Source organism: Felis catus, chromosome D3 (genome assembly GCF_018350175.1).
Source record: "Felis catus isolate Fca126 chromosome D3, F.catus_Fca126_mat1.0, whole genome shotgun sequence".
Lineage (NCBI taxonomy): Eukaryota > Metazoa > Chordata > Mammalia > Carnivora > Felidae > Felis > Felis catus.
Genome location: NC_058379.1, coordinates 40439057 through 40452907, shown reverse-complemented (window position 1 = coordinate 40452907; position 13851 = coordinate 40439057). Strand labels below are relative to the sequence as shown.

At 46.0% G+C, this 13851-nt stretch overlaps 1 protein-coding gene and 1 long non-coding RNA gene across 15 annotated transcripts in view; one reads left to right on the top strand and one right to left on the bottom strand.

Annotated features, from left to right (window-relative positions):
- Nucleotides 1-13851, bottom strand: part of DLGAP1 (DLG associated protein 1) — a 1131601-nt gene that overhangs the window by 74181 nt on the left and 1043569 nt on the right. The gene's annotated exons all lie outside the window — the stretch shown is intronic.
- Nucleotides 2706-12692, top strand: LOC102899787. Of its 2 annotated transcripts, XR_441558.5 has the most exons (4): nt 2706-2927; nt 9089-9564; nt 11673-11765; nt 12266-12692. It is a non-coding gene; the product is annotated as an uncharacterized LOC102899787 (long non-coding RNA). The 2 variants fall into 2 exon arrangements; XR_006588237.1 differs by lacking the exon at nt 2706-2927 and having other exon boundaries at nt 8722-9564.

The following is a 13851-nucleotide window of genomic DNA, read 5'->3' as shown; positions in this document are numbered from 1 at the left end:
AGCAACCTCTTGGTCTCTGGAGGTGTTTAGGACAGACCAGTTCATCTTTTGGCTGGGAAGCTATCAAAATTGTACAACCATCTGGGGCACCTGGCTGGCTCGGTGCGATAAAGCATACAACCCTTGATTTTGGGGTTCCAGCCCCATGTTGGGTATAGGGTATAGACATTACTAAAAAAATAAATAAACTTAAAAAATAATATTTAAATAAATTAAAAATTGTATCACCATCTGATGGGGGCCGGAAGTAGATGGCAAGATTTCTTTCAAACCGGAGCTCCTGTGGTTTTAGGAATATTAATAAAAGCTAGAAAAGAATTTGAGAAGTAGAGACTCCTTGAGAGTGAAGTGAAGTCAAGAGAGGAGGTCAGGGAGAGTTACCAACAAGGCTGTTTGGTAGCGATGACGAATGTTCCGGCATCCTGGGAATGCATTTTGGCACAGATGAGGGCAAGGCTGCTACTAAGAGAAATTTGCTGCTGCAGCTTTGCATCAAGTAGGCCCAGAAGTGCTGAACTGCCAGGGAACTGGAGGCGACGCTCCCCATGGTGATATGTCACACAGGCTGGACTTCCCCCACCCAGTGCTGGACACACCAGTGTTCTGGCTTGAGTTCTTCACAGGATAAAAGCACAGACACAGGTGAAAACAAAGATGATAAGATGGAACATTAGTCCAGACTTTTTTTTTTTTTTTTAAAGGAAGCTCTACACCTAACGTGGGGCTTGAACTCACCACCCCAAGATCAAGAGTCACGTGGTCCACCAACTGGGCCAGCCAGGTGCGCCTTTAGTCCAGACTCTTTATTATTTTTATTTATTTATTTTGAGAGAGAGAGAGAGAGAAAGAGAGCGCGCGTGCGTGTGTGTGCACGTGTGCATGTGAGTGGGGGAGGGGTAGAGAGGGGGGCTGGGAGAGAGGGATAGAGAATCCCAAGCAGGCTCCCAGCTGTCAGTGCAGAGCCTGACAGGGGGCTCCATCCCAAGAACTGAGAAACTGAAATCAAGAGTCTGCAGGCTTAACTGACTGAGCCACCAGGTGCCCGCTGGTCCAGACTTTTGATGTGCTGTTAGATCAACCAAATCGCCAGAGAGTGAATCCTCACTCCGTTTCACACTGTGCTAAGAATTTAAGACATGGTCTCATGACAGAGGAAGCTCTCGCTATCCCCATTTGCTTGATGGTAAGACTGAGGCTCAGAGCAGGTAACTGAAGTGTCTATACTGCTACTAAGTAGTGGAGTTAGCATAACTCACCCCGCCCTCCCCCAAACCACCTCTATTCACCCACCATTAAACACCTTGTCCATGGGGCCCTGGGTGGCTCAGTCCCCTACCCACCTACTCTTGATTTTGGCTCAGGTCATGCTCTCACGGTTTGTGGGATCCAGCCCCCCACACCCCACTTCGTGCCCCCCCACCGCCACCTCGGGTTCTGAGCTGGCAGCTTGGGATTCTCTCTCTTTCCCTCCCTCTCTGCCTCCCCCCTCCCCAAATAAATTAATAAACTAAAAGGAAACCACAAAAAACAAAAAACAAAACCACCTTGTCCAATAAAGCATAATGCTTCCCAGGAGAAAATGCCCCCAAACGGCCCCCAACACAGCAGTGTGCACCCTGTAGGAACCTGACAAAGGTGTGGAGAATGAATGAATTCGGAGTGGTCAACAAGGGGTGCACCGGCTGCGTCTTTAAAAACACTGCAAAAAGGGAGGAACTTCTTAAAACAAAATACACATGGAAAAATCGCTCCCTTGTTTCAAAATATTTACAGCTGAACATCTCCAGGCCACCCAAAGTGTGGTGGTCAGTGGTCCCGGCAGCGCCGCCTCCCGCTGAGAGGGCGGGGCTCCCGGGAGACGCACCCCGCTTCTGGCCGGCTCTCCCGGTTGGTGTTGGCCGGCGGGACGCGGCCGGGACAGCCGTTGCCACTAAAGCCATCCTCCACGGAAACCACAGAGGCCAGCTAACCTCTTCTCCGCCGAAGTAGAAAAAAAGCACGCTTGTGTGAGCGCGGAGGGGAAGGGCAGGGAATGTGGACAGAGAGGGAGGAGCGGTGTAATAACTCTTTAGTCATAAGACTTGCCAGTTGGTAGTTGCTAGTCTTCCAGACACTTCCTAATGCCAGACAAATGCCCCAAGCCTCGGCATGTCTGGCTTGGAGATCTATTCATCTGATAGCAGCCCGGCTCTTGCGGGAGAACAGAGGTCTGGGGCCCGCAGCGCTCGGCTTGCTAATCAAACACAACATTGTTCTCAGACGGAAGAATGGAAAGGTTTGTTTCAAAGTCCCAACTTTTTTTTTTTTTTTTTTCTAAGAGGCACCCAAGTTGTTTTAACAAGTTGCTACAAAACTTGGGCTTCCTGAGGTGAGCCTGTTGCGCACAGAGCTTGTACTGTACCAAAATCCAGGGAGGGAGGGATCAGAGTTAGTCATTAAAAAAGAAAAAAAAAAAAAAAAAGCCCCAGGCACTTCATGCCTGGAAATGATGTAACAGGCAGCCACTCCTCTGTTAGAACTACAACCAAACAATGCTCGGGCAATCCGCGGCAGCTGCTCTCCAAATGTCAGCGCCAGCCCGGTCCAAAGAGCTTGAAAGGCACCAAGCTGGAGGACTTTGTGCTGTACCTTTCTCGCCCACATTTTCCCCAAGCACTCCCAGGAACCTGGCAACAGGTAACGTGGCAACCTTCGCCTTGTAAAATGGCAAGTGGCATAATTTCAGAGAACAGATGGATGCATTTTTTTAAAGCCAGCTGCATCTCCCCCGGCCCCCCTCACCTCCATACCCCGCCCCTCCCCCCCACCCCAGCCAAGAGACTGGAGAAAAAGGTATTGCTTGCGGGCAGCCCTACTCTCGAGTGCCGCCTTGTGGCCAAGCTCGGAACCTCAGCGAGGTACTTGGAAATCCGCGGCTCAGCTCCAAGGTAAGTCACGCTATGGAAAGGGGTGGACTCCTTTGCTAGTCTTGCCTTCCAAGAGAACACAAAGAGTGTTGGTCACGATTCAGAATGTCTTGCTTTTGAACCGATCGCCTTCACAAGAAATCTTACCCTTGCTGCAGCGTAAGATCTCCGGGTTGAGGTTGTGGGTTTTGTTTTGTTCTGAACAGCAGCTAGGGTAACGTTTTTTGTGGTGGCAAGTTGAAAGGCAAGCAAGAACTACCCTAGCCATTTGGTTGGATGGATGGCAGCAAGGATCAATAGCCAAGAAACTGGCACCATGTGGGAGGAATGTTAACTCCCACATTCCTGCTGGGAGTTGCCTTTTCCGGTTTTAATTTTTATCTGATTTTGTAAGTTGTATGCAGAAAACTTTCTCTTGGGCAGAAGCATTTCTAAGTCTCATCTTTGGCTTCCACTTGGTCTACTTGCAAGGATTATTTAGGATTTCCAGACTGCAGGCCGAGCTTCCTATGGCTTGCAGTACCGGTTTCGCTGTTTTATCTCTGTGTGGGGCAAACACCCACAGAAATGCCGAGGGCATTATTTTTAACCAGTCTTCTTCCTCTCAAGTACTCGCCTTCAGACGTCTCTGATTTGGAAGGATGGCCAAAGTTGTGAGCCGCTGTTAGCCCCAGCCAGTTGCGAGGGCATCCGTTCTTTCTCCCTCCCTGGAAATGTTAGCTGGAAACTAAAGCAAGAGGTTCAGATCAAAGTAACAGTGCTTTTCAGAAAGTTCCATTAATTAACTAAATTAAAGGAAGTTAAATGGTGTTTGGAGGAAAGTCATTTTAGAAGGCCCAGGTCCAGCGACTGAGGTCTGAAGCTTCTAATGTGGACTTTTAATGAAACTTGGCAACAAGTGAAATAATATTAGAAATTGAGGGTTACCATATGGAAAACCAGTTGTTGCCTGAAATCAATCATTTCAAAGGAACATCTTGAAAGTAGACAGACATTTGGCTAGTATTTGCCTAGACCGTTTAATACTAAAGATTAAAGCCCACGGCTCTGAGTAAGAATCATTTGACCAGTAGCCACGGTGAGTCATAGCCTTCTTAAGAACGAGGCACAAATGTCGAAGTCGGGATGTTGAGAACACCGGGCTTACTAATTTGCAAGGCAGGGCTATTGCTTCCAGAAGGGAATGTGATCAGGATTTCACGGCTCGTTTTCCCGGTCTTTCCAACAGGTGCTGTTGAGTCATCCATGTACATAAGTGACTGCCCTGGCAGTTTCATGTGTTAGGATTAAATTTCCATTTGTTCCATCACTTTATGAAGTGATTTCTACCAGTGAATCAGATGTATCACTTCCTGTAGGACTTAGGGATTTTTTTTTCAACGTTCGTCACATTGTGTGTGTTTTTCAAAATTTGTCCCAGCCAATCTGCAGGTTTTCCTGGATGGAATGGATTGTTTACAGGAGGGGAAGATTCAGGGCCCAAGGTCAGGGTTACAGAATTATATAAGGTTTCCTGTTTGGGCAGCTGGTCAACCGTCTCCTCAGGTTGGTGCAGACCTGGTCTTGCGGAAGGACAGCATGCCTACGAGGCCTGGGATAGGGATGGTGCCAGGAGTGGGGAAGGAAATTTGTCTTTTAAGCTTCTCTTCAACTAGGTTTCATTTCTTGTCAGATGTCACTTCTCAGCCACACTTGCCTATATTCTCTTAGGTGATTTTTTTTTTTTTTTTTTTTTTTTTTCTGATGAGACTGAGAAAGGAATTGGTTAAGGATGTAAGAACCACCTGGTCAGCATCGTTGTCCATTTTGTTCACTATGACTACAGTGCTTGGAACATGCATGGCACATGGTAGCACCGTGGTCAAATGCTGGTTACATGAAGGAAAGAACAGGGATGAGAAGACCCCTCCTGGAGAAAAAGAGAAAGGGACGAATAGGAGAGGGAGGTCATCAGGGTAGAAGTAAAGTAAATACTCAGCAAAGCCGTTCTCTGTGACCTTGGATACTGCAATAAAATCTCCTGTCACGGATGCCCACCTCGGTCTGGCATTGGCCGAGTGCTGGCCAAGTGCATTTGTGACCGGCCATCTTTTGCCAGGAGCTGGTATGCAAAAGCCCAACCTAGTATTAGCTGAACGCAGTTGTTTCTGTGGATTATTCGCCTAACTTCCTCCGTCTTCTGTTTGGCTTTGCCCACGGGCCCTCAGCAAATGGCCATGTGAGGGGCTGACGATGCTAGCTGCCCTTGTCCCACGCAGCTGCCTTTCTTTGCCTTCTCATTATTCTGCTGTTCTCTGCTTGCACAAGATGGATATCCGAGAGCCAAGAACTTTCTTTACCTCCTGGTCTTATTTCATGAGAATTAGTATTACCTGCACAATGGGACCTGGAGCCTGGAATACCAGGAAAAATCTGGAATGGAATCACACAACCAAACAGGACTCTCCTGCCGTGTCGTTGTGTGTCTGGTAAACAAAGGAGCACTCAAGCCTACCTAACCCCGGGTCTGTGTGGAGTAGCTGACGGTAGCTGGGAGTTGGGTATCAGGCACATATTGCCAACTTGTGCCCCTTGAGAAAGTGAGGTGGCTGTGCAGAGTGACCTGTGTACAAATCGGCATAGTTCGCGGGTCCAGTCAGGCCAAGTCCTAACTGAAACTTCCAGCTGGATTTGCTGGGAACCCCTCTGCTCACGGTCAGCCTCCTTGGGCTTTGGAGAAAGGGCAACCCTATCAGAGCCGCCCGCTTCTGCTGCCCTGCGGACGGAGGGTCTGGAGGGAGGGCTTGGCCTGGAACAGAAGTTTTTGCACAAGGCAAGCTCAAATCCCCAAGGCCGGGAAAACAGGATGTGTGGGGAAGTGTAGAAGAAAGAAAATGCATCCACCATTCCTTCCTGTTGGTTTCAGTATGATGAGGAATAATTACCTGGGTCTGGAGAGCAGGGCATGTGGGAGGCCACAGGACGCCCTGGTGTGTGTCGTTAGGCAGTTAATTATTCATCCTACTCCATTCCTCTTTCCTCCCTGAAACCCCCCTTTTCAAAGGGAAAACAGGAAAACTGTCTGGGTGAATCCGTAGAATACCGTTTGCACCAGGTGCAAACGCCCTGGAAGGAAGGATACCAGCCCGCCACTGAGTCTCAAGTAAGAATCAGTGCTTAAAATGACACTTCAGGGGGGGCGCCTGGGTGGCGCAGTCGGTTAAGCATCCGACTTCAGCCAGGTCACCATCTCGCGGTCCGGGAGTTCAAGCCCCGCGTCGGGCTCTGGGCTGATGGCTCGGAGCCTGGAGCTGTTTCCGATTCTGTGTCTCCCTCTCTCTCTGCCCCTCCCCTGTTCATGCTCTGTCTCTCTCTGTCCCAAAAATAAATAAAAACGTTGAAAAAAAAATAAAAAAAAATAATAAAATGACACTTCATTACCCAACTGTGTCCCGGACAGATGAGGACACAGATCCAGAGAAGAACCTGTCCAGGTGTCCCACGGGCTCTTTGCCCATCCGTGCTTCAACCAGGAGTTCAGTCCCCGAGCCAGCCTTTACCGTTGATAGGTCAAGGGCCACTTAAGAGCTGCATTAAAAATTCTACTTTACAGTTGGGTGTTTACCATTTGGAAAACATTAAAGTGAAACAACCCAGGAAACTGATGAGGCCCTCACTAAAATCTCTATCAGTTTACTCTACCTGCCCCCATCATCATCCTTGTTCACAGTATTTAACAGAGCCAGGTGCCATACCTAGAAATCCAATTCCAGAAGTGACCAGGAGGCTGGAGAGAGGGGGCTGCCCATGTTCTCCAGGGTGGAGTCTGATTGGAACCTGAGTTCTTCCCATCTAAGCCTCCTTACTTAGATTCGAAAGAGCTGCCTTATAGTTTTGTCTTTCAGATTCTCCTTTGAACCCTTATGAGAACACCGTCTGTATCTAAAAGCCCGTATCTGAAATCCTTGGTTGCATGTGCTTGGAATTCAGAACTTTATGGATTGTGGGAAGCTAATATACCGGACATACCCCAGGGGGCTAGGGCAGCACCTCTTAATCAGGTGCTCTGACCTGTTTGTCTGCAGGAAGGGGTAGAACAGTCACAATGCAGGTAGCCCCAAGGTCAGATTTTGGCCAATGGCTTTCAGAATTGCAGATGAAGGAATGATGTTTTTAATTAAAAAAAATTTAAAGTTTATTTAGAGAAAGAGAGAGAGCAAGTGGGACAGAGGCAGAGAGAGAATCCCAAAGGGGCTCCACGTTGTCAGGGCAGAGCCTGATGCAGGGCTTGAACCCACAAACCATGCGATCATGACCTGAGCTGAATGCTTAACCGACTGAGCCACCCGGGTGCCCGTGAAGGGATGACGTTTACCCGCTCCTTTGGCAGTAAGCGCCCCAGCTGCGGACTTCCTCCTTCAGAGGCCTCCCAGGCTCTGCCTTGAGCCTACAAAGAGGATAGCCGATCGGTGGTGAGGGGTGGTGGTGCGCACGGCATTGTAGGTGGAAAGGAGAAATCCAAGATCAGGGTGATGATACTTCTGACATTGTGTCTCTTTCCTCGACCGTGTTGGAGTCCTGGACGTTTACTGGTTTCACACACTGTACTTGGAAGCATCTTGATTTGATTTTTGTGAAATGGTAACAGGGGTGTCAGGAGAGGCTTTCAAGCAACGTTTCCCCACAAGGTGGGATGCTGTCTACATAAAGCCCAGAATGGGAAAGTCCCATGTGTTCTTGTAGGTAAACACCTCATATCTGCAAGTTGGTGTGGATGTGTTTTCACTCATCTTTTCCATCATGTTCTGCCTCATTCTCATCCCCTGCCCTCAAGCTATAGTTACTTCCCAGCAAAATAAGTAAAACCAACATTCTTCTCCTTGACCCACCATAATTTATGCTGACAGGAGGGTGGCTCTGTGCTAGGTCCAGGCTGGGGACCGTGCTAATTGGCTACCAAGTAGGATACTTGCCTAAAAGTTGATCTGCAAAGGCACTCTTCACTCCCTGAAGCGCTACCTAGCCCGCACAGTTTGAAAATTATTTTCAGAATGTACATTTTTATGCCGCATTTCCAACCCAAGGGATAACAGAGGTAATCCATGTAAGATCTTGAATGAAAGAATAAACCGATGGGTGGGGAGACGGGTTAGCAAATGGCAGACATACATAGATCAAACACTAGAAATTTTTATCACCTGAAACAAGCACTGCCCTGCCCCCTGACGAGGATAACATTTTACTTCTCAAAAGGAGCCGGAGAAAGTAAAGGCAAAACAATTTGATTATTTTGGATGTGTACTGTCATAGGTGAAAGATTTGACCAAGTATCAACTCTTTGAAAAAGCAACTATACCCACTGCAAATCTCCCAAACCAGAGGAGGTTAAAATAGTCTGTGTGTTGAATGCTTGGGGCCAGAGGTTTGTAATTTACACCGTTTGTAATTAGCATAGCAATATGACTGGTAAAGTGGAGGAATGCGGAAAGACGAGAGGAAACCAGCGCTAGTGTTTGGATCAAAATTAACTACCAATAAAGAGCAGGGAAATGGATCACAGAGAAGGGAAGCGTTTGGATGGCCGCTGCTCAAAGATTCAGCCCATTTGCAGTTGCTGAGACCTTGTCAGGTCTCCAGATAAAGGCGAGGCTCGTCACCCTCAGGCACCTGGCTGAGAGGTAATAAAACGGTTGCCTTATCTTCTAAGGGTAGAGTTAGTCAAACCTCAGTGGTAATTATAGTAAACTGAAATTGCCTGTCATTTACCGCCTCCTCCCCCCCCCCCCGAAAAAAAGGGAGGGAGGGAGGGAGAAAGGAAAAGGCTTAAGGCAGGAAACTGTCTCTCTTCTTGGATTTTAAAAGAAAGCAAGCAAAACAGCCAGGAGTTTTCCCCGGGAGTGAGAAAAACAGCCTGGCCAGCCTGCCCTCTCCTGGGGGTTACAGGATTGCTGACAGCTCGGGTCCACGTGATGGTCTAGAAAAGAGGCTCAAGCTGAGGAAAATCCAAGAAATCTTCTTAGGAGTCTTCCTTTCTAAATGTAAATGACTGAGTCAGTGCTTTGCTAAGGAGGGAAGGAAGTCACAATCCGGCCGAGTGACTCATTCAGTGCTGTTAGCTCCGGGAGTTGGATAAAAAGTTTTAGCCAAAGCAGCAACAAATCTACTTTAAATACTAGCACAGTAAGGAAATTCCTCTCTTTCAGGCCGAATGCCACCCGCACAAAAGAACTCCTGTTGACATCTCATTTACAATCTCCCCCAGGACACAGACAAGACCATTTCAATAAACCCGGCTCAGAGACACCTATTGTTCGGAATCTTCAACTAGCAACAGGCTTCCACCACAACCTATTGTTTTGTAAAATAAAGGATTTTGAAGGAGAAGGATTGAGACTGTGGACGCCATGAAAAGAGGAAGGAAAAAAGTCCCTTTGACCTGATGCTGTCACAGAGCGTGCAAGAAGAATGAAGTTAATGGATTTCCATTTTTATAAGAAGTGCATAAGAAACGCCTGTTAAGTTTCTGAACTGGTGATGGAGAATTCCAAATTTGCTGCCAGCTTGGTGCATCGAGAAGCAAACTCCTGCCCACGGGTTTGCTAAATGCAAAGCCCCGGGCTATACTTACCCTATTCTCAGCCTTACCAAAGTCCTGATAGCCCCAATAGCAGAGCACCAGGTGAGTCTTTGATCTGGGTTGTTTCCCTGGGAATTAGAGCCTGACTGTCTTTTCCAAGTAGAATTTCCAGGCTCAGAGTCCACTCCTCCCCCCCCCTCCCCTTTAATGATTTCCTTTTTTCCGTCACCACCATTTTGCTCCCTCTTTGAGTAAAAGGTAAACACTCTCCGGAGTTATGCAATGTGGTCCCTAGATTGTTTTTCTTTGCTATGCCTCAAATTGAGGGATGCGGTTGTATTTACCCCCAAAAAGGGCATTTCTCAAATGCTCCTTATCTTGACCCTCATAACAGGTCTTGCAGTTAACATTACCCCTCTCTGCAAACGATCCCTTTATCTACCCAGCACAAACTCTGGGCATTATCTCTAATTCCTTTGAGACCTTCTGTCTTCTCTTAAATCTGTCTGGAATCCTTCTACCTCCTACCTCCTAAGAAAGCTTTCTGCTTTCCTAGATCCTATTACCTCCCCTCTGGAGGCTCACAGCAACTTCCTAAGTCACAGTTTCTCGAGCTACCAGTTGTGACTTATTCAGGGGTCATGAAATCCATTGAGGTGGGTCATACGGTTTCACCATTTAAAAAATGAAGTAGATTAGAAAATGTGAGATGTGTCAAACAAAGTAAGTACTGTTTCCTGAACCTTGTTGCAGTGTGTGTGTGCATCCAGATCTGTGTACATTCTGGGCAACAGGAAAGATTGAATTTTGTTTGCCAAGATATTTTGAGAAATACTCTTCTAATTGGTCTCACTGGGTCTGTCTTGTCCCTGCTTCCCACACTGTTGAATACACTTAGAGCAAGGGTTCAAGATCCTGACCAGAACCTGTCACTCTCCAGCTGACAGGTCTTCCCACAGGAGAAAGTCTTGCATAAAGTCTAGGGCTTTGGAGATTCTGAATAACTTAGTTTCTGCTCACCTTCCGAAAGAACCTTGGAATTCTACATCCTCCTGACGGCTTTTACTCTTAGTTATTAAAACCATCAAGTTCCCTGGAAAGACAAAGGGGACTTAAAAAACAAGGTAAAACAACAACCTTCAGGATAGATTCCTGCCTAGACAGGTCCTGAAATTTAAAAGAATAGTCCTGAGGCACCTGGGTGGCTCAGTCGGTTAAGTGTCCGACTCTTGATTTCTGCTCAGGTCATGATCTCTTGGCTCCTGAGATCGAGCCCCACAGCGGGCTCTGCTGCTCTGGGCTGACTGTTGTCAGCGCAGAGCTTCCTTGGAATTCTCTCTCCCTCTCTCTTTGCCCTTGCGCTGCTTATGTGCACGTGTGTGTGTGCTCTCTGTCTCTCAAAATCAATAAACATTAAAAAAATAAAATAAAAGAATAGTCTTGCTGTAGTTTGCTACTATATGGAGAGATGTTCAGATCTCCTTTTTCATATTGGAAGTGAAAAATTAAAGAAATCTGCACATTCCTGACCTCTGGTAGTGGTTATTCTACGAAGGCACATGGACAGACACAACCTTCCTGAAGGTTCCAACAAGAACATCCTTATCCCCCCCTTTTTAAAAAAAATTTTTTTAATATTTATTTTTGAGAGAGAGTGAGCAAGGAGGGGAGGGGTAGAGAGAGAGAGGGAAACAGAATCTGAAGCAGGCTATAGGCTCTGAACTGTCAGCACAGAGCCTGACATGGGGCTTGAACCCACGGACTATGAGATCATGACCTGTGCCAAAGTAGGATGCTTAACCCATTGAGCCACCCAGGCGTCCCAAGAGCATCCTTATCCCTTTCTTAGTGCTGGTGCCCTGATGCCTTGACCCATAACCACTCTCAAGGTGAAAGCTGCATCTTGCTGGAATGAGATGTGGCCCCAGTTCTTGCAACCCCTCCCATCCTTCCTGATCAGAACCACACTGAAGAAGTCCCTGCTTCTTTGCTGCTTGCCTCACTTCTGTTCTGGAGTCTGGGTTTAGGTAACCTGCTCCATAAAGTCGAAAGTCAACAGAAATTCACCTCTTTAGGGGAAAACAGAAACAAAACAATAGTGATACTGCTCTTTTTTTTCCTAATGTGATCGATTGTACTCTATAATTTATAAGCCAGTGTGTTGCTTTTTTCTATAAACTGACCAGCAGTAGCTTGCCTTTATTTTGTAGAAAATTTGTCAGAAAATTGTGATAAGAAGAAATTGACTTCAAAGTGCATTCTAACAAAGAAAAAAAAGTCACTACTGTAATTCTGTATAAAAGGTATGTAAGACCCTACTTTGGCATCAAGTAGTTATAGCCAAGTGATGTGCTTATGAATGATTTTTATTTTATCTTTTAGGCTTCTTTGAATTCTCCAATTAAAGAGAATCATAACTATTGTTATCATAAAGTACAATCATAAAGTACAAATATCAGAATGCAAATTACACTATCACCGTTGTGATATCCAACTAAATTCATTTTATTTTTACCATATGTATTGCTGTATTTGTTTTTTAACCATTTGGTTTTGAAGGAAATTTTATGATTACCATTTTTGAAAAAAATAATGAAAACCTCTCAGAATGGTTTGATATTTCACTGTCTTTAAGACCTTGAGGACTATTGACCCAGAAAATACCACCAAACACTGGCATATAACTCCTGATGTTTTCAGACCTAACGATTTATCATTTCCAGAATGCCATCTTTTTATATGTCTTTATGCTTGTGGCACACATTGTTGTTTGCTTTCTTATAACCACCCCCCTTGCCAACAGGACCTCAATGCTGTTGACTTTTCCCAGCAGCCATGACTTTGGGGGATGGCCAGCCCCTTCCTAGATTTGGAGGCTGAGTCTTGTTTGATGGGAAGATTGATGGGAATGCTTCTGGGAAGGATCACCCCCATATCCCTTTTCTTCCTCTGGATACTGTCATCACCAAGAGATACCCTGAACTGTGGCTGCCATCTGGGGACCGCAAAGAGCATCTGCCTGAGAAGACAACCCACAGTGAAGATGACAGGTGGAAACATGGCAGGAAGCTGGTTTGGATATCTTCAGTGGCCACCTTACCTCTAGATTTGCTGTTACTGAGAAAATGAATGCCTTTCCCATCTAAGTCACTTTGATTTTATTTCTAAAATTTTATTTGCTTATTTATTGATTTGGCTTAGAGTTATGCAAATGGATTTATATATGCTAAGTGTCCTTCCTTGCTTGAACACTCCTAGTCATTCATCAAGATTCACTTCATTTATGGTGCCTGGGTAGCTTAGTTGGTTAAGAGTCCAACTCTTGATTTTGGCCAAGGTTGTGATCTCACAGGTTCGAGGAATCGAACCCCGCATCAGGTTCTGCACTGACAGCATGGAGCCTGATTGGGATTCTCTCTCTCTCTCAAAATAAATAAATAAACAGGAAAAAAAAAAAAGATTCATTTCATTTGTGTTTCATTATCACCTTCTACCCGTCTCTATTATAAAACTCATCACCCTTTGCTTGTTACAGTACTACTCCAATGCTCTTGGATGATAGCAGAGGAGAATTAGCGATGAGGTAGGTCTTTGTTGACTACTCTATATGATTCTATATGACGGGCGCCTGGGTGGCTCAGTTGGTTAAGCGCCCGACTTTGGCTGAGGTCATGATCTCACAGTTCGTGAGTTTGAGCCTCACGTTGGGCTCAGTGCTGACAGCTCAGAGCCTGGAACATGCCTCGGATTCTGTGTCTCCCTCTTTCTCTGCTCCTTCCCCACTGGTGTTCTGTCTCCCTCTGTCTCACAAAACTGAATAAAAGTTTAAAACAAAAAAAAAAAGATTCTATATGACAAATTCTGTTACACAGCATATTTCCAGACCAAAATTTCTCTATTTCAAAAAGCTTCTCAGCCTTGGTGGCCCAACTTCCATCAGCAATAGTGTGGTGACTGGAAAATGTGGTTCTTCTATTTTTGTTTATTTATTTTTTTATTTTAAGTAGGCTCCACACCCAACACAGGGCTTGAACTCATGACCCTGGGATCAAGAGTCACATGCTCTACCAACTAAGCCAGCCAGCCACCTCCAAAGGCCATTCTTCAAAGTCAGCCAGACCCGCTGGAAATCCTGACCTGCCAATTACGAGCTACGTGACCTCATATGAGTCAACTCTTTTAGCCCCTGTTTTTTCATCTGCTGAGTTCCCGTAATGGCATCGATGATCTCCTAGTGTAATGGGATAGATGGGGGACGTTTATATAGTGTAAGGTGACACGGTGTGGCACTTCTATCTGACACAGGAAGTAGGCCCTTTTCCTTTTCTTCTCCTTCCTACATCATTTGATACAACAAAATTCATACATAACAAAAACCATCTTGAAAAC